This window comes from Zingiber officinale, chromosome 9B (assembly GCF_018446385.1).
Source record: "Zingiber officinale cultivar Zhangliang chromosome 9B, Zo_v1.1, whole genome shotgun sequence".
NCBI classification, from domain to species: Eukaryota; Viridiplantae; Streptophyta; class Magnoliopsida; order Zingiberales; family Zingiberaceae; genus Zingiber; species Zingiber officinale.
In genome coordinates this window covers 2,882,648-2,908,219 of record NC_056003.1, presented here as the reverse complement: position 1 = coordinate 2,908,219, position 25,572 = coordinate 2,882,648, and positions in this window count along the sequence as shown.

The window sequence follows — 25,572 nt, the reverse complement described above, 5'->3', positions numbered from 1 at the left end:
CATGCTTATATGAATCAAAATATCAATACAAAATGATGGTTATCAGTCCTCTACTGCATGACCTGGTTACGTCAATGACAAGCTCTCACACCAAGTGAGGGACCTGAGTAGAAGGCTTAACTGGGTTCCAACGTAACTGATTCCTCCTCCCCCAGCTGGATTCATGCAAGCACTTGTACAACTGATCTACCTTTTGTCCATGCCCCCATACCCGATCGCGTATCACCGGGCATTGTTCCACACACCATTTGATGATATGGGTCGAGCATAAAGGCCCCAAGGATTATTTTCTGGGGATGCACCCATTCAAGATTCCCGAAAGGGAAAGGATTAGGTTCCTAGTGGTTCTCTCGAGCGGATAAGCATATTGTTCTCTCAAGAAATTTTGGAGGACAAATTGTCGAGTCACTTCCAACCATTAGCAATCAGAGAATAGAGGATCGACCGACCTAAAAGATCATCTACTTAAATTTGAAAACACAGTCATCCTTCATCAATACACAGATGCCATCAGGTGCAGAGTGTTGGTATAGTTAGCACTAATGGTCAAACTCAGATTTTGTTGAATGATAAATGGTTTAAAATTAGATGTTGTGTTTGTCTAACCTCTTTATCATGTGTACAAGAATTGACGGGTCTAGAGGACCTAACACTAGGTTGAAGTCTAGATGTGTAATTCTGGTAGGAAGTCTAGCTGATACCTGACAGCTGGCTGAAGTCTAATTAGGATGTTTGATTCCAGACGATTGGTTAAAGTCTAGATATGCAATACCAGCAGGAAGATCTGGTGGGTCAAGAAGTAAGTCAAGAGACTGCAAATGGTAAGTTAGGTAAGTCAACCAGAGGAGAGTGATCCAGTGACGACGAGCCCCAGTGGAACTATAGCGCTAGTGTTAGTTAGAGCCCTAGAGTCAATCATTTGATGATTGTATGGACTCATTGTATCATATTCTTGTATATTAATAAAGGCATTTGTTTGGTTATTGTACTTATTTGTATTAGTGCCAAATAGACTAAGTATAATAGCGTCATTGAGTAGAAGGTTCATACCTATATCAATCGATTAGTTGAATCGATAGTGAGATGATATAGGGAACACTACTCTAAATCATTTCTAGTCGAGTATTAACATTCAGGGACAATGTTAATACAATAAGACTAGCATGTAGGTCAGCTCGATGACTTGATCTCACAAGTCATGGATATAGAGATATCAAGTTGACACATGGGTATGCATTAGAGAATGCATACTGAATGACCCGCCATGAGAAAGTATCATGGATCGTTATATGAGTGTCATATACTTTCTCATGTGGCTATTAGTATGACTATTAGTCCTTAGACCTGAAGTCACCATGGATCCCTACATAAGGAGTTATGTACTTTGGTTTCGTCAAACGTCACCCGTAACAGGGTGGACTATAAAGGCGATTACTGGGTATGTAACAAATTATGCAGAGGGATGTGAGTGATGTAGATGGGATCTATCCCTCCCATATGGCGGGAGCGACATCAATATTCTTGATAGAGTTAGACCACGAAGTGCATGGTCATACCCAAATGAGTCAACATTAGATGTTGAGCTCATTTGATCGAGTGAGTCTACTTGGAATTCAAGATTTAGATTGATTAGAGGATGACACGGTCTATGCCTCATATTGATCAATCTAGATGTCTAGGATAGAAGGACAATGTCACATATATTGTGAGGAGTCACAATTAGTAGTCACAAGGTGATGTCGGATCTCGACATTCTTGTAACTTGGGTAGTAATGATGTGTTGCTAGATACCGCTCATTACTTATGCTCCTAAATGGGTTTAGGGCATTGCCAACGTTACAAGAACCTATAGGGTCACACACTAAGGACAATTAGATGGAGATTTGGTTCATATGATGAACTAAGAGGATTAGATTCATTTGATGAATCATATTGGATTAAGAGTAATCCAAATTGGGCTAATTGAGTTGGACTCAAGTTGATTCATGTATTCAATGAGTCTAATTTAGATTATGACTCATTAAATCAACTTAATTTAATGAATTAGATTCATTATATTAAGTTGGCTTGAATCATATGGTTGGATTAGATCAACCATGAGAGAGATTTGATCAAGTTTGACTTGATTTGAGAGGAAGAGAAAAAGTCATGTTTGACTTGACTTCTTTCCACATCACTAGTGAGTTGGCAAGATATGGACCAATAGGATTGCTCCACATCATCAATGTGTGCCACCTCATGGAGGTTACAAGCCTCCATAGCATTTAATGTGGCCGGCCCACATTAAATGAGGAGGTTACACTTGTTGCTATGTCATTTAGTGAGGTGGCAAGATGTGGACCAATAGTGTTGATCCACATCATCCTAGAGTGCCACCTCATGGGGGTTACAACTCTTAATGGTCTCCACATTAATTGGAATTAATGTGGGGGTTACACCTCCTAGAGTGGCCGGCCACTTGATGGCTAAGGGGTTGTTTTGAATTTCCTTTCATTGATTTGATTTCACTCTTCTTCTCCCTTGGGTGCTCTCTCTTCTCCTTCTCCCATTCCTTGGCCGAACACTCCATTGGTGCTAGCACACCTTGTGTTTTGGTCATCTCCTTCTACTTGTGTCCGTGTGGATACATATAGAGGTTGTCTACTTTAACAACTAGAGATCCGGCGACATCTTGGATAAGCGGGAACGCGAAGGGCTTCGCTACAAGGGTAATGATCTTAACTTTAGTGTAGATCTAAAGTTTTTACAAACTCGTACAAGAAAAAGGTTTTTCAATAATTTTGTTTACGAATCTTTACACGAGATCCATGGCTTTGGGTGACTCGGGGTTTCCGCGACGTGAAAAAGCTGTTTTCGTGGCCCGAAGAACCCAACAGCTAGTCCAACTTAGATCCATTTTGGAAGTCTGTGTTGAGAACATGACTAGACTTTGGTCTTGGTAAGATAGGATTTAACTCATAAATAAATTATTTGTGTATATATTTTTTAACTCTGTGTTGTAGATGTTAGGATCGATGTACTCGGCTAGAGAGGGGGGTGTGAATAGCCGCCCCAAATTCTTCGCGTTTCTTCCTATGATTAGGGTTAGCGCAGCGGAAATAACTAAATACAAACGCAAAAAGGAAAGATCAAACCTCAAACTCGAACTCGACGATGTAACGAGGTTCGGAGATGAAACTCCTACTCCTCGGCGTGTCCGTAAGGTGGACGAAGCCTACCAATCCGTCGGTGGATGAGACCCCGGAGAACCGGCTAATGAACACTCCTTCTGGGTGGAGAAACCTCGCCACAAACTTTGCAACAGCAAGCAGAAGTACAAGTACAGCAAGAAGCTAAGAACATAAATGTAACAACACTAGCTTGCCTTCTTCTCTTCGACTGGATGAAGCAGCAGCTTCACAAGACGCATACAATAGCAGGAACCAGCCGATGAAGCTCGCACGAAGCTTCAAGCAGAAGCGAGCTTAGCAAAGCTCAAATCACAACAGCGAAGAAGAAGAAGCAGAAGCTTCGAACCAGAAGAAGAGAGATACTGCTGTAGAAGCCCTTGATCTCCTTTTATATCCTGCACTGCAAAGAAGACAGCGAAGAAGACGGAGATAGCCGTTGTCTCTCAACGGATATACCTGGACCGATCAGGACATATCCTGATCGGTCCAGGAAGACCCTGATCGGTCCTGGGGACCGATCAGAGCTTCCTCTGATCGGTCCAGGGACCGATCAGCATGCATGTCCCTTCCTTTTCTCCTCTTCTGATCGTTGTTTCCTGATCGGTCTGCAGACCGATCAGATAACACTCAGTAGGCTACTGTTTGGTTACTGATCGGTTACTAGACCGATCCAGATACCCAGTGTATCACTGGATCAATCCACTGATCGATCCAGAGCTTGGTTTTTGCCCAAACCAAGTCCCAAGCCTTCCAAACCAACACCGGTCAACCTTGACCTGTTGGTACATCATGCTTAGCATCCGGTCACTCCCTTGACCTGCTAAGACTCCCCACCAAGTGTCCGGTCAATCCCTTTGACCCACTTGGACTTTTCTCTTCGTGTCAAGTATCCGGTCACTCCCTTGACCTACTTGACCTTCTCAACACCAGATGTCCGATCACCCTTGATCCATCTGGATTTTCCCTTGCCCGGCTTCACTCACCAGGACTTTCACCTAGCTTCACTCACTAGGATTTTCACCTGGCTTCACTCACCGTGATTTTTCTCCTGCCTAGCTCAGGACTTTCCCACTGCCTGGCTTCACTCACCAGGACTTTCACCTAGCTTCACTCACTAGGGTTTTCACAACTGCCTGGCTTCACTCACCAGGACTTTCCCACTGCCTGACTTCACTCACCAGGACTTTCCACATCCGGTCCAGAGAACGAGCTACCGAGCCCTCTCTGACCACAGTTCGGGGAACGAGCTACCGAGCCCTCTCCGACTTCCCATGTGCCAAGCTTCCATACTTGGACTTCTCCGTGCCAAGTCTCCATATTTGGACTTTTCCTGTGCCAAGCTCCCTGCTTGGACTTTTCACCATGCCAAACTCCCTGCTTGGACTTTTCACCATGTCAAACTCCCTGCTTGGACTTTTCCCATGCCAAGCTCCCTGCTTAGACTTTTCCCGTGCCAAGCTCCCTGCTTGGACTTTTCCGAGTCAGGTCAACCAGGTCAACGTTGACCACGGGTTGCACCCACAATCTCCCAAGCTTGTATCCTTGTAAAACATCAAGATACAACTTTTCTGTTCACGTCAAACATTGTCAAACATAACTCGTCAAACATCAAAACACAACTCGAGTCAAGTCAACTCGAGTCTGGTCAACCAGGTCAACCTTGACCTAAGGTTGCACCAACTACCAATTGTAGGATTGAAAAGAATTTAGATATCTCCACAATAGCATGATATTGTCCACTTTGGGCCTAAACCCTCATGACTTTGCTCTTGGGCTCTCCCCAAAAGGTCTCATGCTAATGGAGATATCTTTTCTCTTATAAACCCATGATCTTTCCCATGTGTTTCCAATATGGGACTATGTTTGCAACCTTGCAACCCCAACAATCCCCCCCTCAAACAAAGGACCATAGGCTTCCCACATCCGATCCTCGACCCACCAGGTCTTCCTGCCCCTCGGTCCACCCGACCTACTAGGACTTCCTTGCCTAGTCGCAACTAAGACTTCCTGCCTGGTGTTTGGTCCTCTTGATCCGAACATAGGAGCCCCCACTTTCTTTGTTCGAGGTCAATATTGTACCCACATGGCTCAATCAGACCATAGCTCTTGTGCACAGTCGGCGGTTAAACCTTCTGGCAGTCCGAGCTCTGATACCAATTGTAGGATCGAAAAGAATTTAGATATCTCCACAATAGCATGATATTGTCCACTTTGGGCCTAAGCCCTCATGGCTTTGCTCTTGGGCTCTCCCCAAAAGGCCTCATGCTAATAGAGATATCTTTTCTCTTATAAACTCATGATCTTTCCCATGTGTTTCCAATATGGGACTATGTTTGCAACCTTGCAACCCCAACAGTAGATACATATGTATATCTTCAAATTCTAAACGCATGGCCACTAACAGAGCTTGATTTTGAGTCTAGAGTAAAAAGATATAGCTTCTAGAAGATTGTTGTGTTGAATAGTGATTAGAGACGCCTCAAGTGGATAAAGTGAATTGAACCAGACCAGACTAAACCAAAACAAACCAAACCAAATTAGATCGAACCGAAGCAATGGATAAGATCTGAATTATTTAATTAGTTTTCCCTACAAAATTATCCATAAGATTTGAAGTTGGAAAGTTTATCCTAAATTCAATGGATCTGATAAGAATAGCTTCATCTATAAAAGGATGTTAAATGTCCAAGAAAAAAAATATTTCTACACAATTCCTCGACTGTCTAGTTGCTCCGACTTCATACTACTACTGTGCTGCGACACTGCTACACCTGATTACTATAGATAGACCAACACTAACGCACGAGTGCATTCAGATCTCTGTCTTAGTATTGGTAATAATTTTGATTTAAAGTTAATTATTGCTTAAAAAAAGTGTAAGTGTTGTTACACTTTCTTCTTTACCTGTGTATTCTTAGAGTAGGAGTCTTTGAAGACTTTGAATCAAGTAAAAATAATCGTGTTATGTTTCTTTCTATTTTTCTTACTTAGTTTACTTTTTCGTTGTGCACTCGTTTTAAAAAAATGAAAAGAAAGTTTAAAATATATGTGATCTCCCCTTCATGTGCAATTAATTCTACAAGTGGTATCAGAGCAGGGACACTCTAATTCGGTGCAACTATTGATTAGAGAAATTGATTTCTTTTCGAGAGTTTTTATATTGTTCAATTTTTTTCTTTCCACACTATCTTGGGAATTTGCTTTAACAGTTATCGTGCAAAAACATGGAGCAAAAAGAAATACTCGGGCGAAATGTCAACAAACCACCACCATACGATGAAGAAGATTTAAACTACTGGAGGTGAACAATGGAATTGTTCTTAGGAAGTTTAAATTTCGACAATTTGTTGATATTGAAAAAGTCATCTCGGAACTCAGAATTGAATAAAAAGGTAAGTATGTCAATTTATAATATTTTACCTAACAATGTTTTATGCAGATTAGAAAAGTATAAGAATGCATACGAGCTTTGGACCTAGTTGATTAAGCTTCATGAGGAGTCGTTAGGCTAGAGGATCAAGTCAAAAGTGAATCGAGACTCGAGTCTAACCCAATGAAAAAGTTTACTGTTGCATTTAAGGTTAGTACAATTTACTAAAATACCTCTCTAATTAGAGAATTAAATAATATGCGTGATAATTTAGATAATTATTAAATTACCCCTAATATTTTACATGATAAAATTATTTTTTCTTGTGATAATTTAGATTTACATGATTTAGTGAATCTGAATAAATTAAATTTAATTAAAAATTTAGAATTAAATCATAATTTATTTAATAATAATAATTTTATTTTGAAAAAGTTAATTTTAATTAAAAAAATGAATTTGAATAATAATTTAATTAATAATTCAAATTCAAATAATTTAATTAATAATCTAAAATTAGATAATTATTTAATTAATAAAAATAAATATAATTTGAATAATTCAATCATTAATAATTTAAAATTAATTAATAAATTTAATCAAGAAAATAATCAAGTTAATCTAGATCTAGATAAAATTAATTATAATCTTTATAAAGTTTTCTCTTTATTTGACAAAGATAAATTCAAATTGAATAATTCATATCTAATTAATCTTCATTCATACTTAATTAACTATCAAAATAAATCTAATATGCATAAATCAAACTTAACTAATCTAAATCTTAGTAATATTTCAAATTTAAATAAATCTAAAAATTTAAATATTAATAAAAATTCAAGTAATAAAATATCAAATTTAAATAAATCTGAAAAATCAAATATTAATAAAAATTCAAGTAATAGAAAATTAAACTGAAATAATTCTAAAAATTCAAATATTAATTCAAATAATTCTGAAATTAATAAAAATTCAACTTTAATTAATTCTAAAATGAATAAATATACAACTTTAATTAATTCAGAAATTTTATACTTAAATAATTTAAATTTAAAAAATTCAAACTTAATTAAACAAGATAAATTTCTTAACTAATTCAAATCTTATCCTTAATAATTTAATTCATTTAAACATTAAAATAAATATATGAATTTGAAACTTAAAAATGATAAAATAGTTTTAGATAAAATTAATAAATACCTAATTAATATAATAGCATCAAGCTAGAAGTTTCTAACCAAAACGATGATTTAATTAATAAAAATTTAAATCTTAAGGATGATCATATGATAAAATTAATCTAATAAATTAAACTAATAATATAAACCTAAAAGATAAAGAAAATACAAACAAAAGGAAAAATTCAAAAACTATGATAAAATCAAAATAAAATCTTATAAATTCAAAATTAAAAATTAATAAAAATGTAAACATTAAAGATAAATTTTTAAATAAAGATAATTGGAATAATTTAATAAATTTTAAATTAAAAATTAATAAAAAGTTAAATATTAAAGATAATATTTTAAATAAACATAATTTAACAAATTAAAAATTAAAAGAAAATTTAAATCTTAAATTTTTTAAAGAAAGATAATTTAACAACTTAATTAATTCAAAATTAAAAAGTTAAATTGAACTTAAACTATAATTAATTAAAGCTTAATCAAAACTTAATTAAGATTAATTAAAGTTAATAAAATATAGATTCTATGATTTAGGAGAGGCTAAATTAATTGACACCTAAAAGTATAGGTAATCCATCTAGGTAGTTAGGACTAGAATGAAAAAAATAATTGGACTCTTTTCCAACCTTATACCATAGTGGGGTGGGATGATAATAGGTTAGAAAACTTGGTCTACTTAGCTAAGTGGAACTAACCAAAGTTATCTTATCACAATCCTAGATTAGTTAGACCAAAATTTATCAATAGAAAAATTAAATGTCTAATTTTTTAAAAAGACTTTGTCTAGAAGTGGTTGTTGCTCCGATACCCAAGAAGACCCCCGTGCCTTGTCACAAGCTGGAAGCTGATTTTTGAAATGTACATTTAATTGACTAACGGTTAAATCTGAATCTAATATAAAGTGAAATGATTTTCAATAATAAAATTTGTAACTAATCATCTTACAAAATTATAGGATACCCTTAGACATAGATCGGCTGAGATGAACAAAGTAATTTAACTTTAAAATTTTATTAATTAAACTTAACTTTAAGATTAAATAAATTAAACTTTTAATTTAAGTTTTTAAAAATTATTTTAAATACCCCTCTAAAAATTATTTTATTTTTTTTAAAATAAATTAAATCCTAAATTAATTAACTTTTAATTAAAATTTAACACTGAAGTAAATTAAAATTTAATTAAATTAAAGAATCTGAAATTCAATAATCATAATTTACCCTATCAATTCGAAATCTATCTTAATTAATCCTAACTAACTTAATTAAATCTGAATTAATTTAATTAAAGTCATAATTACTAATCAATTAACTTAAATCTTAATTAATAACTAAGTATTATTAATCCCAAGCAAATAATTAATTTAATTATTCCAAAAATTAATTAATCAAATCATATTTAAATTAATTATAACGTAATCTTTAACTTAACTTAAATTAAAATATAATTAAACTAACTTAATATAATTAAAATTAATTAAATTTTAAATTAATTCAATTAGACTTTAATAAAGCTTAATTAATCTAAATTTAAGTTAATTAACTCTAATTTAATTAATCAAATAAATACTAAATTATTAAATTGAGTTAAATAAATAATAGTTAATCGATATTAATAATAACCAATTCAATTTATTTTTTTAAGTAAACTATCAATCCAAAAATAAACTTATTTGTTAATCTAAATTAAATGTACTTAATTAGAACTTAAGAATTTGAACTTAAAAATTTAAACTTAATTAGAATTTAAGAATTTGAACTTAACTTATTCTTAACTTACTAATAAAACATTAGTAACTAATTATTTCAATTAGCCTAAAATTTAATTAACTTAATCTGAGATTGTTTTTTAATAAGTAATTGATTAATGATTAATTTAAATAATTTTATTTTAATCAAACTTAATTAACAATTAGAATGAGTGAATAAAAAATACTAGTTTTTCAAAACAATATACTTTTTGAAAATCAGTATTTCCAATACTAAGTCCCTTAAACACTTAGATAGAGGTCATTGTAGCTAACAAGGATAACCAGAGGTATCTGGTTAAGAGAGAGCATTAACTTAAGGGGGCGTGTCAAATTAAGGGGGAGAATATATGGGAAAAGTATTTGTTTGAAAAACATTGCTGTAAAAATTATTTATTTTGTAAAATATTTTGATAAGTATTTTGAAAATTGCTTTCCAAATGTTTTGAAATTGACCATGAAAAACTTCTTTAAAAATACTTTAAAAAATATTTTGTAAAATACTTGCAAAGTTTTGTTTGAAATTTTTTGTGAAAAATACTTGTAAATTACTTGAAAAATATTTTGAAAAATCCTTACAGTTTTTTATATCTTAAAAAACATGTTGCAAAATTCCTCTTAAAATATTAATAAAAATTTCTTTGAAAAGTCCCTTGAAAAATTACTTGAAAATACTTACCTGAGAAATTTTCTTTAAACTTAGTGGAAACTTTTACAAACTCTCCCTGATATAAACCTGAAAAGAATTAGTGTATTTGTTAGCTTACTTGATTTATTTGCTTATCTTACACTTTTGGCTTAACTTATTTGCGTGTCCATTTTTTTATGAATGTCAAATGAGGAGGATAAGAGTTTAAGATAAGAAAAATCATAACCCAAAAATAATGTGAAGAGAATAAATTGAAATGATTTTGTCATAAATGATAGTATTGTTTTTTGTTTTTGTAAATTTTTTTAACTTTAACTCAGGTTGTCATTGCATCAAAAAGGGGAGATTGTTGGTACAGTTAACACTAATGATCAAACTTAGATTTTGATAAATGATAAATGGTTTAAAGTTAGATGTTGTGTTTGTCTAACCTCTTTACAGAGTGTGTAGGAATTAACGGGTCTAGATGATCTAACACTAGGTTGAAGTACAATTCTGGTAGTAAGTCCAACTGGGTTTATAGGACTTGATAGCCGGCTGAAGTCCAGTCGAGATGTTTGATTCCAGACGATTGGTTGAAGTCTATATGTGTGATTCCAGTAGGAAGACCTGGTGGATCAAGAGGCAAGTCAAGAGACTGCAAATGGTAAGTGAGGTAAGTCAATTAGAGGAGAGTGATCCAGTAAGGATGAGTCCCAATGGGACTATAGGCGCTAGTCTATCTTAGATCTATTTTGGAAGTCTAAACTGAGACGATGACTAGCTCCTGATCTTGGTATGATAGGATCTAACTCATAAATAAACTATTTGTGTATATATTTTTCTAACTTTGTGTTATAGATACATATGTAGATCTTCAAATTCTGAAAGCGTGGCCACTAACAGAGCCTAATTCTGAGTTTGGAATCAAAAAATATGGCTTATGGAAGATTATTGTGTTGAATAGTGATTGGAGTCGCCTCCAGTGGATGATGTTAATCGAACTAGACTGGACCAGACTGGACCGACCCAAAACAAATCGTATTGAAGCAATGGATAAGATCTAATTATTTAATTAGTTTTTTCTACAGAATTATCTGTAAGATCTGAAGTCGAAAAATTTATCCTGAATTCAATGGGTCTGATAAGAATAGGTTCATCTACAAAAAGAGGCTAGATGTCCAAGAAAAAAAAAATATTTCTACACGATCCCTCGATTGTCTGGATGCTCCGACTTCATACTATTGCTGTGCTGTGACACTGCTACACCCAACTATTATAGATAGACCAACACTAATGCACGAGCACATTTAGATTTTCATTTAAGTATTGGGTAATAGTTTTGGTTTAAAGTTAATTAGTGCTTAAAGAAAGTGTAGGTGTTGTTACACATTCTTCTTTGTTTGTGTATTCAATTATGATTAATTAGTGGATTATCCGTCGAAAAGGTTCAAAGGGTCTGTGTCTTGGAGTAGGAGTTATCAAAGGCTCCTAACCAAGTAAAAATAATCGTGTTCTGTTTCTTTCTATTTTTCTTACTTAGATTTTTTCGTTGTGCACTCGTTTAAAAAAAAATTGAAAAAAAAAATAAAATACACATGATTCACCCCCCTCTCACGTGCAATTGATTTGACAAGCTGAGTGTTCCTTACCACTCTTTCCAGCTCGATACAAAGAAGGTTCAACCAACTTCCTACCAAGTCCATTGGTTGCTTCAAAGATTTTTACAAATCCTTCCTGCACCACTTTACCAGCAACAGGAGGTATCAAAAGACTACGCTGAGTTTGTTCACGCTTGATACGGTGATGAAAAGAGGCCCTACAGAAGATGGGTCAAAGTAGGAAAGAACGGCAGGCGTAGAGGTTAAAGTAAAGATAGTCGAAGCACAGGTCCCCAGGCCTGGCGTAGTGGGCCAAATGGGCTACATAGCCGGTCGGACATGGTTGTTCGTGTTGGTGCAGCGGGCCCGGTAGGAGGGGGGTAAATTGCCTAAAATAGAAAAATAAAACTCTTCCTCGATCTTCAACTCAGATTAGTAGCACACTTATATAAATGACGTTAAGCAACTAATAAATAAAAAAAGACACAAAGGAATTACTTGGTTACAACCTAGATGGTTGTTAATCCAAGGCAAAGGAAAGCGCTACAAGATCTCCTTCGTGTAGGCGGAGAAGCCTATTACACTTTTCAAAAGCTTAGGAATGTGCTAGGAAATGAGAACTAGAGTTGATGTGTATTTCCTAGGTCTAGGGGTCTTTTAATAGCCCTTGAAAAATCTTATCCGTAGCTTGAGGGTGCCTCCAAAGGGCTTGGAGGGCACCTCCAACGAGGCGCAGTGGATAAAGCTTTACCCACTGCGAATGACTACTTTGACTGGCCGAAGGCACCTCCAGCAATCTTCATCAGTTTCTTTCACTCTTTCGCTGCTCCGATCGCTTGGCTGATTTGGCCAATCGAAATAGGGCTCACCCAAACCCAATTTCCAACCTTCTCCTTGAGCAGACTTCTGCTCCGGCTTCTCGTCCCTCAATGTCGCGTACATTCTTCTCATCCATCGGTGTACTCTTCCGCAGCACCTCGTCTCTCGGATGTACCGATCTCGTTGGCTCCATTCCTGTGCCATCCTTCTCGCTAGCTGCATCTTCCACTCGACTTCCTGTGCTCCTAAGCTCCTACACACTTAGACACAGGGATCAAAATAAAATAGGACCTAACTTAACTTGGTTGATCACACCAAAACAACCACGGGGTCCAACAATCTCCAACTTTTTTACGTGCGTCAACCCAAATTCAAGTTAACGTAATAACGAACAAGATGCAATAAAAGAAATTGCAAAACAAATATTTTAAGCATAAAGTTGCAATAAAAGAAATTGTAACATCAAGTATAATTCAAATTAATTTATCAAAATTTAGACTGATAAAATAGAGTTAACAAAATTTAAAATTTGATAAAAGTTTAAAAATGCTAACTCCCTCTAAACTTGTATTAACTTGTACCTATTCCTCTCCCTTTGATCATATCAAAAAAATAGGGAACAAAAATAAAAAAATAAGTTTAGAAATTTTTGAAATTTAAATTTTAGGGATAAAAAAAAACTTGATTTAAAAAAAAATTAAAACAATTTCTAAGTTATGAAGTAAACAATTGACAAAGATTGAAAGTATTATCTTAATTAGTTTCACAAGCTTATAAGTTTGTCAATTAAATATTCAATTCAGTAATTGGTTTCCAGGCTATGGCGATGCATTAGGCTTTTTTGGTTATTGGATCATCAATCACTTCTGGACAAAGCCTCTTAAAGAATTTAAACATTTAATTTTTCTAAAACCCTTAGATCTAAAAAATATTTAATCTAAATACAATTTTGGAACCCAGTATAGGTTCCTTCCTGCTGGGTTAGCTAAGAATCTAGGGGGGTATATATTTTCTAGGAATTCTTCTAAGTTGCTCCTGATGTTTTCTAATATACCAGTTTAACTTTCCATAAATTTTAAGTTTTGGCTTTTGAAAGTTATTTGGTTTTAAGCATGTATCTTTTTTCAAACTTTCGATTTGTATTTTCAATTTATTATTTTCTAACTTTAAATTGTTAAATAATTCTAAAGGACATGCCTTTGCTAAGTTTAATTTTAACTCAGTATTTTCTTTTTCTAATTTGACTAAATCTTTAGAAAGAATCTTAATAAACTAAAAAGATTACTTGGGAGATAGAATATGTACCTCACTTACCTCATGTTCTGATGCTCCCCCTTCATCACAGCTTTTTTCTTCTGATTCTCTCCCTTCATCGATGCTCATCTCTGAGCTGGTTTCATCTTCTACTTGGTTGTTGACCACTAAAGCTAGTCCGGAGAAAGCTTCGACCTCAGAATCGGAGGATGATGATTCATCTCATGTGACCTTCAGATTCTTGTGTTTAGAAGATGTTGGTCTTTTAGACTTATCTTTCTCCTTGTCCCTCTTCTTTAATTTTGGGTAGTTATCCTTGATGTGCCCTTCTTCATTGCAGTTGTAGCATCGGACCTTCCTTTTGTTTCGGTAATCCCTCTTTGTCTGTGATTTAAATTTATTAGATTGAATAAATTTATTGAACTTCCTTACCATTAGGGCTACTTCGCTTTCATCAATTAATTCTTCGAAGTCTGAATCATTTGTTCTTGCCTTCAGGGCAACGTTCTGACTCAGTCTTTTTCTTTGTCCTGCACACCGAGATTCATATAATTCGAAAGTAGAGAAAAGATTTTCTAATGTACTTACTTTGAGATCCTTGGATATATAGTAGGAGTCTACTATAGAAGTCCATTCAAGTGTTCTTGGAAACACATTTAATGCATATCTTTGTGCATCCTGGTCCGTTACCATTTCTCCGAGGTTTAATAATCCGGTGATTAGCTCCTTGAGTCTTCTGTGTAGTTGTGCTACTGGCTCTCCTTCTTCTATCCGCCAAGGCTGCAAAATTCTAGTCGAATTCGGAGAAGTCCTCCCACTAGAAAAATGGAATGACGAAATAAAGAAGAAGATCCAAATTGATTCAAAGATGCTCAACACGCTCCAGTGCGGACTAACAAAGGAAGATCTCAACTGAGTTGGTCCATACGACAACGCCAAAGATCTATTGGATCGATTAGTTGAGCAACATGAGGGAACTAACAAAACCAAGGTAACCAAACGAGACCTTATATTGAATCAATTACTTAACATTCAAATGAAGGAAGGTGAGACTGCAAATCAACTCTACACAAGGATCAAGTACATCCTCAACGATCTACATCTCATCGGACACCAAATCGACAACCACAACTTAATAAGGTATGTACTAAACTCGTTCCCTCTAAATCTTTTATGGACATCTATGGTGGATGCCTATAAAGTTTCAAGGGATCTTTCCAAAATTTATTTAGATGAACTTTTTTATGAACTTGGACTACATAAGCAATCTAACTCAAGTCAAACTGAGAAAGGTATTGCTCTTATCGTATGACCAAGCAAGGAGCCAAAATCAAAAGTCTGATTCGAGCATGAGTCTGAAGATGAATATGACTCTGACTCAATCAAAGAACAAATAGTAAACATGGTAAGAAAAATATTTACTAAAAAGAAGAAAAGATTTTCAAAGAATGATCTCAAAAAGGTACAATCCACACCAACCAAGTCGCTATCCAAGGTGATATGCTATGAATGCAACAAAAAGGGCACTACAAGTCTGATTGCCCAAATAACAATGAAGAAACTCCATATCAAGAAGGAAGCCACTAACGGCAACCTGATGAATCATCATCAGAGGAATCAGACACAAAAAAACCAAGACAAAAAATTTCTTGGCTCTAATGGCAAGAAAGTAACTCGACGAATCTGAGTCGGAATACGAGTCAAAATCAAGTTAAGAAGACGAGTCTGATAAAGAATCAAGCCACAAATCTGTATCTATTTTCGAAGGTTCCCAAAAGGTAACATCTAATTTGGAAATCAAATTTCTTTAAAATTATCGCATGCTTAAATAGAAAACCATTTAAATCTGAAAAAAATAAGTAGAATTGCTCCTTCAGGAAGTTAACAGTCTTAAGGAGAAAATTAACCCTAAAGTCTCAATTAACCAAGTTCAAAATGGGAACCCAAATCATGTTACAAGATTTGAGGAGGAAAATTCTATATATATTTCAGAGATGGTTCCATCTAGTTGCTCACCAATGAAAATATAACCCTTAGAAGTCTTAGAATACTTTATAAAGATACACTTCTTACCTCTGGGTCCTAATTTTCTATGTTTATGAGTCTTATCATAAATGTAAGCAGCTGACCCCCAAGGTCTCAGATTACTCAAATTTAATTTTCTGCCTATCCAGCGTTCATATGGAGTAGATAGAATAGATTTAGAAGGCACTCAGTTATGTATATAGGTTGCAACTAATAAAACATCTCCCCAATAGGAAATAGACAATTTAACTTGAGTTATCATAGACCTAATCATATCTAGAAGAGTTCGACTTCTTCTTTTAACAACCCCATTTTATTGTGAAGTTCTACGGATAGTTACTGTTGGTGCAATATCTCTCAGGTCAAGGCTGACCTGGTTGACCAAGCTTGAGTCTTGGTTTGGGTTTCGATGTTTGACAATGCAGTTGTTCATTTGGGGAGATTGTTTGGTGTAATTCCCCTCTGATCAAGGTCTGATCAGGTTGGTTGAAGAAGAGTCAAGTAGCTCAAGGTTGACCGGATACTTGACTGGGAAGTCCTAACTGGGATGTTAGGCAGTAAGGAAATCTTGGTGAGTGAAGCCAGGTGAAAGACCTGGTGAGTGAAGCCAGGCAGAGGAAAGTCCTAGTGAGTGAAGCTAAGCAGTTGGAAGTCCTAGTGAGTGAAGCTAGGCAGTTGGAAGTCCTGGTGAGTGAAGCAAGGCACGGAGAAAAACCAGATGGGTCAAGGTTGACCAGAAATCTGGTGAAAGTCCAAGTAGGTCAAAGGGATTGACCGGATACTTGGCAAGAGGAGAAAAGTCCAAGTGGGTCAAAGGGATTGACCAGACACTTGGTGAGAGAGTCCTAGCTGGTCAAGGGTGACCGGATGCTAGGTTTTATGTACCAACAAGTCATGGTTGACTGGATGTTGGTTTAGGGGGCTTTGGACTTGGTTTTGGGCAAAAACCAAGATCTGGATTGATCCAGCAGATTTGGATCGATCAGCCGATCGATTGGATCATGCCCAATCGATCAGCTGATCGATCGGGTGAGTCCCCGCGAACAGAACCTCTTTGGATCGATCCGTGGATCGATTGGGAGCTGCTGTTTGTGCGCGATAAGCCCTGGATCGATCAGCCGATCGATCCAGGCTATTCCAGAGAGCACAGAGGCGCTCTTGATCGATCGGTTGATCGATTCAAAGTCTCCCTGATCGATTGGGAGCAATCCAAATCCGATCGTTGGCGTCGTATTTAGCTGCAGGCGAACGTTTCCTTCAGTAGAACTTCACCGATTCACTCCAGATACTCTCTAGCACCTCCATAGCTCTCTCCAAGCTCCAGATCGCCAGTTCTTGAAGATTCTTGGAGGCTCTTCCAAGTCAAGAGGTGGATCAAAAACAAGAAGAAGAAGTTAGGGTTAGGGTTTTTATTGTACATCTTGTAAGCTTTTGCTTATCTTGTATTTCCCTTTCTTCTTCTTGTATTGAGAGTGTTGTAGGGCTTCTCCGCCTTTGGTAGTTACCATAAAGGAGTGTTATTCATAGTGGAGGGTGCGTGAGTAGGTGTGGATCCTTGGACTAGTCACCTCTTGTGAGGTGGATACCAAGTAAACCATCCTTGTTAGCGTTGTATGCTTTTGTTTCTTATATTTTCGCTGCATATCTCTGAAAAAACGAGCAACGCCGACGACGAGCACGCGAAGAGCTATTCACCCGCTCCCTCTAGCTACTTTTCGGTCCCAACAGTTACATGTCGAATAATCTCTTTCTTATTACACATTGTCTTGAACTGATCAGACAAGTATTCACCTCCACGGACAGTGCACAAGATTTTAACCTTATGTCTTAATTGATTTTCAACTTCATTCAAGTAACGATTAAATCAATCTAACGCTTCAGATTTGTGAGAAATCAAATACACATGACTAAAACTTGTGAAGTCATTAATAAATGTAATGAAATAAGAACTTTCATTTCTAGTCTTCACATTCATTGTACCATAAATTTTCAAATGAATTAATTGTAATAGTGATTCATCTCTAATAACCTTACCAAATAGTTTCCTTGTTGCTTTTTCAGCAAGACAATGCTCATATATAGACAAGTTAACTTTAGCATGAGTGTCGAGCAGACCCTCTTTAGCTAATCTATTCATTCGTTCTTATCCTATATGTTCTAGTCTAACATGCTAAACTTCATCATTAATATCAACATCACTAGTAAGAGTAATGTTTGAAAAACAACCATCATTTCTATAATTATTATTTGGTTCTACATCAAAAATCATGAAACCATTTGTTACAGAACCATTCCTAATTAACACAGAGTTAATACGATGTTCCACATAATGACTATAAAAGTTTACACAATAACCTAAATCAAGAGGACTAGTAACAGAAACAAGATTTCGTCAAATCTCAAGAGCATATAGGGCATCATGAAAAAATAAGGTATGCCCACCACGTAGTTTGAGTTTACAAATGTCAATTCCTTTGACTTCAATTCTTGCATTGTTTCCCACATATATTTATTTGTTGCCAATTAGTACCTGACGGTACTCCACATATGTAGCTCGATCATGAGCTACATGGTTCATTGCTCTTGAATCTATAATCTACAAAGGATAAGAATTAGCTAACAACACTGAACTTGCAACATAATGCTCATGGAAAGAAGATAAAGATGGATTTACCTTTTTTGGCTCAGTACAATCCCGAGCAAAATGACCCTTCTTGCCACAGTTATAGCAAGTCAGCTTGCTCTTATGTTTTTATTTATATTTCTTTCCTTTCTTTTTGATTTGGTCTTGCCCGACAATAGCACCAGCTTCTTTTCTCTTTCCTCTCTTAAGCTATCTTTTCTTATTCTTGGAACCAAAACCTTCAACTACAAAAGCTTGACCAAAAATCCTTATTGATTCTATTCTCTCTGTGTCAAGATTTACATGGCATAAGACATTAGTGAAAGTCTTGATACTTTCATTGTGTGTAAGGTTATGTTTCATTATTTTCCAAGAATTAGGAAGGGAACAAATGACTGCTTGAACCTGTTGTTCATCAGTCAACTTATGACCAATAGTCTTTAGCTCCTGGATCATATTCACCATTTTCCTCAGATGTTGGGTCATGGTGACATTTGGGCACTTTTGCATCTGTCAAACTTAATTATCAGCTGACGAAGCTTACGAAGCTTAATTGTCATCTCTCTAAGGGCTGCCCAAACAACATGAGTTGATGGTAATGGCTCATACTCAAATACCAGGTCATCCACCATTGAACTAATCAATATTCCATTAGCAGTGAAGTCCTTCCTATTAGAGCAATCTGGGTACCCTAGGTTTTGATGTTTGGGTAAAGGTTTAAGTTAGGTTTATTGTTGTATTTGATATGCATTGTGAGTGTGCAGGATACAGGTACAACAAGAAAAGTCTAAGTGTGATCTTGGAAAAGGAGAAAAGTCCAAGGATGAGTCTTGGCGGTGTAAGTCCAAGCATGTAGTCTTGACAACGTAAGTCCAAGTGTGACTTGGCAATGGACGAAGTCCCAGAGGTGCGACCTCTTGGCAAATGAAGACACGACAACAATGACAAGGCCGATGGAAGCTCCAGAAGACAAGACGTGAAGGATGGGGAGGCATCCGAGGGACGCAAGGCTGATGGAGGAGGCTAGAAGGCTAGGTCTAGGTTGGTCGGGTGAGAATGAGTGCTGGGTGAATGTACTCGGGGTAAAATCCTAGAATTAGGGTTTACTGTAGTGCTACTGTAGCGTTACTGTAGCAGTCGACTGGTGGTTTCATCAGTCGATTAGTGCAGTAGACTGGGAGAGAATAGAGTCTGGTATCGAGCCGTTGGGCTGCAACTGTCGAATTTCCATGAAGGGCAGTCGACTGCATGTTTTGGCAGTCGACTGCATGTTTTGGCAGTCGACTGGTAGGCGGGGTTTTTCAACCCGTGACCTATATAACTAAGCATTAGAAGTTTGGTTAAAGTTGACGAAATTAGTGGTGGTTAACCCTAATTAGAGTCTCCTAGTGCTCAAGTGATCTAGCATACTTGTACAAGGTTGTGGCGAGGTTTCTGTTAGAGTGTATACTAAAAGCCTAGCTTTTGGTATAAACATTTATCTAGAAATAAGAATCACATTGGTCAAATGTCTACATTTATGATAAATGTAGTTGTTCAATTAATTTATATTGTAGATAACATGGTGTGTGGTGTCACACACAGAGGATCATGTTATCAGTACCTTATAAATTATAAACAGTAACTCACGACCATAATGGAAAGGAACAAACCATTGGAAGGTCGTAGTGTAATTAGGTATTAGTTTATCTTAACTATATAATTACACTAGTACACTTAGAGTGTATTGAGTAGGACCATTAGAGGTCGTTTCTTTTATACTGACTTTATAAAGAAATAAAGACCTCAGTTATTATGGAAGTGTGTGCTCTTAATCCTAATATAATAACAAGCACATATATTTGATATTTATTTCTTTAATTTATCAATGGGTGAGATTTAGTTCGATGAATCAATAAGCCCGATAAGTTGGGAAATGATATCACTTATAGTGTGTATTGTTGATTATAGAAGGAAACTGTGTCCTAGTGATCTAGGTTGAGAATGTCCTCAAGAGGAGCTCATAAGGATTGTCATGTTAAACCCTGCAGGTGGACTTAGTCCGACATGACGATAAGGTTGAGTGGTACTACTCTTGGACTAAGATATTAATTAAATGAGTTGTCAGTAGCTCGCTTAATTAATGGACATTTGACATCTTAAACACAGGGAGACTAACACACTCATAATAAGAAGGAGCCCAAAATGTAATTTGGGATTGGTGCGGTAGTTCAATAATAGTTCTTTAGTGGAATGAATTATTATTGATGGAATTAAGTTGTGTGTTCGGGGCGAACACGGGAAGCTTAATTTCATCGGGAGACCAAAACCAATTCCTCCTCTCGGTCCCTATCGTAGCCTCTTGTATATAGAGATTTATACCCACCACATACCCACCTTCTTACCCAACCAATAGGGGCCGGCCAAGCTAAGCTTGAAGCTCAAGCTTAGGGCCGGCCAAGCCTAAAGGTTGGCCTTAAGGTGGTCGGCCAATAGCTTGGAGCCCAAGCTTAGGTGGTCGGCCACATCATATTAAAAATGATTTTTTATTAAAATTATTTCTTATGTGGATATCATAGTTTTAAAAGAGAGTTTAAAAATTAAATCTTTCCTTTTAAAGCTTTCTACAAAAGATTAAGAAAAGATTTGAAATCTTTCCTTATTTGTAGATTGAAAGGAGATTTTATTTTTAAGAAAAACTTTCCTTTTTGACCATGATAATAATTTAAAAGAGAAGTTTAAAAATTAAATATTCTCTTTTATTAGTTTCTACAAAAGATTAAGAAAAGATTTGATATCTTTCCTTATTTGTAGATTGAAAAGATATTTTAATTTTTAGAGATAACTTTCCTTTTGGAAATTATCCACATGTTTAAAAGAAGAATTTTAATTTATAAAATTTCCTTTTTATTAACCAATCATGAAGGGATAAAAATTATTGGAGAAATTTTTATAAATTTCTAGAAACAAATTAGGAAGTTTTAATTCTTGTGTGAATTAAATTTTCCTTGTTTTGGGGAATTAGAAGTGGCCGGCCATTATTATTAAAAGAAGAAAATTGTTTTTTAATTAAAATAATTTTTCTTTTTTATGACAAAAGAATTAAGGAATTTTTTATTAAAATTTCCTTATTTGTCAAGACCAAGGATTATAAAAGAGGGGGTAGAGGTGTCTTCACGGGTGATCAACTCTATTATTCTTCTCCTCTCTTTTCCTCCTTGGTGGCCGGCCCTAGCTTCTTCCTCTTCTCTTCTTCTTATGGCCGGTGGCAACCTCTCTTGGAGCTCTTGATGGTGGCCGGTTCTAGCTAGGAGAAGAAGGAGAGAAAGGTGGTTTTGTTTCTTGCATCCCTTAGAGCTTGGTGGTGGTGGCCGGACCTCTACTTCTCTTGGAGAATTGTGGTGGCCGAAACTTGCAAGGAAGAAGAAGGTGTTTGGTGGTTCTCATCTCGGAAGATCGTTGCCCACACAACGTCCGAGGTTAGAAGAGGAATACGGTAGAAGATCAAGAGGTTTTTTTTAGAAGGTATAACTAGTAATTTTTCCTTTCCGCATCATGCTAGTTATTTATGGAAATAATACCAAATACAAGAGGCTTACGATTCTAGTATTTCGAATATGTTTTTCGAAGTTGTGTTCTTTTATTTTTCTTTTCCTTGTGATTTGATTGTTCTTTTTGGTTGACTTAAAGTTATTTTAGGAAATTAAATATTAGCTTTCCATAAAAGGTTTTGTCTAGTCGGTGGTGGTTGTTCCCATATCCAAGAAGGCCATGTGCCTCGCCACGTCAGTACTGGGAACCAATTATGGAAATTAATATTTAATGGAATTAATAACTTAGGTGATTTGGATCAAACGTGTTAAGTTCCGCAGGAGATCCAAGTCTAAACCTTAAAGAACAAATAGATTAAGTTTTGGATCAAACGTGTTAAGTTCCGCAGGCGATCCAAAATTTAATTTAAAAGAACACATGGTAGCTAGGAAAAGGTTCAGACCTTTGTACAAAATTTTTGTACAGTGGAACCTCTAGGTTTTCCGAGTAGCAACCAACAGTTTCTCCACCCACAAGGAGCTACGCGAGTTAGCCGGAGGTTTTTCGGGGAGTTATCCACCGACGGATCGGGATCGTCCACCTTACAGACAACCGTGGAGTAGGAGCTTCATCTTCGAACCACGTTACACAACGTGTCATTGGGTTTGCTTCTTGTTTATTGTTTTCTAGGGTTAGTTTTCCTTTTGTTTGTTAGTATTTTTGTTTCCGCTGTGCACTAACAAATGTAGGAAGCAACGATTTGGGTGAGACGCTATTCACCACCCTCTAGCGAACGTCAAGGTCCCAACTTTTCCATGTATTATAGGCATCAAAGTCATGTCTGTGTTGTGCTGTAGAACCATCAGCCGATTCTTCCATGAACTGATTTACAGTCTTTAGAACTTTTTATTCCTTAAGAACGTATTGTATCTTGAGATGTCAAATTTTATAGTTATCCTCATATAATTTCTCTTCCTTATTGAGTTCAGGTATGATATTTTTACTTGTCATAATCTATAAATAAGCATATTATTTAGTTATTCAGTGTAATTTATATGCATGCAATTAGCAATTGACACTATGTAATTTGAGTTGGTTTACAAAATCAAGTGATAATCACATTTCCACTAATCAATTGTATGATCCAATTTAATCAACATTGATCAATTCCATTACATACATCCCATCAAATGAACTAATCAAAAATAAAATGAACTAATCATTTTCACATAAACTAATCATTAAATATGAACTAATAATAAACTATGAACTAATCATAAGAAAGTTAACACATAATATAACTATTTTTCATAAAATTAGCATTGTTCGTACAAAACAACAGTTTCCACTACATTATTTTCAGAAAAACTAAATGAACTAAAATTATTCGTACATAATGACAGTAATAGAACACTAATAACATAAATAAGCTTGCACCACTCCCATTAAAAAAAATACTAGTGCAGTGGGCAATACTATCCCGTTCATCCCAGACTCGATGAAGGTAAGATCAACCTTAGAATTATCTATCAGATCCATATTTAGATCCATTTTCGGATCCTCCACATACTCTTCCGGATCCTCCTTTAATTCTTCAAGATATTCTTGTGAATCTTCCTCAAATTCTTCGGGATCCATTTCTAGATCTTCCACAGATTCTTCGGGGTTAGAATCTTTAGAATCCTCCTCTAGATCCTCTTCTAATTTTTCAGGATCTCATGCTAAATGAAGTAAATTCTTGCACATCTCTGAATATGAGATGCGTCCTTTAGAACGATCTCATAGTTGGTGTGCTATATCACTAAGTTGTCCCGACAGTGACTGAACTAGAGCCCATCTTCTGTGTTTGTCCTAGGCTGGAAACTCTTATCGCTCGAGTTTCTAGAACAACCGATCAAGCCGACCAATAAGTCATCTAACTCCATGAACTAGGTCATAATCAAGCTTCTTAATTTCCTCCCAAAGCTTATGTTGTCATATATTGTGACTAGTCATTGTGTATATTAATTGTCTGTGATATCTGGAATTGAAAATAATAATGTTGGTACAAAACTAATAAATCAGTAACAAAATCGGTCAAATTCAATTTTAACATATGCATGGAACAAATATATACAGAATACATAAGCAAATAAGAAAAATAAATTTTCTAAATTTGGGGAGTTTCAGTTGACTGACTCATTAGATCGATCGATTGGAAAACTAGATCCTAAGGCCATTGTCCTTATTAGATCTAATCTAATTGGGGCGTTCACTTGTTATGTTTAACCTAAGCCCATTTAAGTCTAACTCAGACTAATTGATCAAACCAAGACTTATTTGATCAATTCTGGCTGAATCAATTTTGATTTGGATCAAACTAGTATAGTTAAACCAACTAATAATTTACATTAGATTGAATCTTCTTGAACCAAAATTGGTTCAAACTAAATTGGTTTCAACCAAACCAGTTAAAGAAGAGAAAAAAAACTTATTTTAAAAAAAACTTTTTTTCCACATGAGAAAAACTTCTCACGCTTTCTCAGTTTTTCTTTTCTTTTTGATTTTTTAAAATCAAACTTAGACATTGATTTTGACGAACAAAGTTACTGTTATCCTTTCTTCACTTTTCATGATTTCACTATCGCAACTTCTTTACTGCAACAAACATGGTTGTCGCGTCGCTGCTATCGATCGTCAGCCTCCCAACCTGGTCGTCGGTGCTCTCCGGCCATGAAAGTCAATCGCTAGCCACCCGACGTGGTCGCTGACACTTGAAACACACGCATCTGCGAGACCCAGCCGTGACCTTCTCTACCAAGACGAACATGGATTCTGGTCTTTGGCTCGATTGCAGGCTCGCAACGCGGTCGCTAGTGCAGAATTGTGAATATGGAAAGCACAACATTGTCACAATTTCTCGACGTTATGCAAATCTGCTGCTTGGGCAGAAATCACAACAACCATCGTGATTTCTCAGTTCTATTCCTCCGGTTTCATGCTTCCAGAACTACCATCGCTCTAATACCATTGTTGTTTCTGAAACATGAAATACAAAAATATGAAATCTATAAAACTCACAGTGATCTCCCGTTGTAGATCTTAATCTTCACGTTTCATTGGAAGAACGATCATGAATGAATCAGAAGTCTATTTAAGATTCATAAACTAAATCTCATTGAGGTATGTTCTTCTTCGCTGATTACTTGCTCACGCCTTCTTCCCTTTCGATTCCTTGGACGCCTCTTATATAAAGGAAAGCGACAACAATGTTGCTTATTGATCTTGTCTGAAAGCGTAACGTGATGAAGAGTTGGAGGCGACGGGCAAAGATTTTAAGGAGTAAGCAGATGACGGCTTCGGAGAAGAGAAACCACTGCGGATCTGAGAAAACCAAAGCAGATCCCGAAGAAATATAACTAAAAAATACCTCCCGGCGAAAAGAATAGCACGTCGGAGCTAGATCGGAGAAACCCAAAGCCGATCTAGGGAAGACTCCGACGAATTAGAACGCTGTGACGAAGGAAACCCAGCTCACGACCCCGACGAACATTATCGTCTCCTACACACCACGCAGCCAATCAACCAGACGTCAGTGACCTAAGATCGAGGTGGGAATCCCTGGCTAGGCCTTCCGACGCTCAAGTTAGTTCCATCTG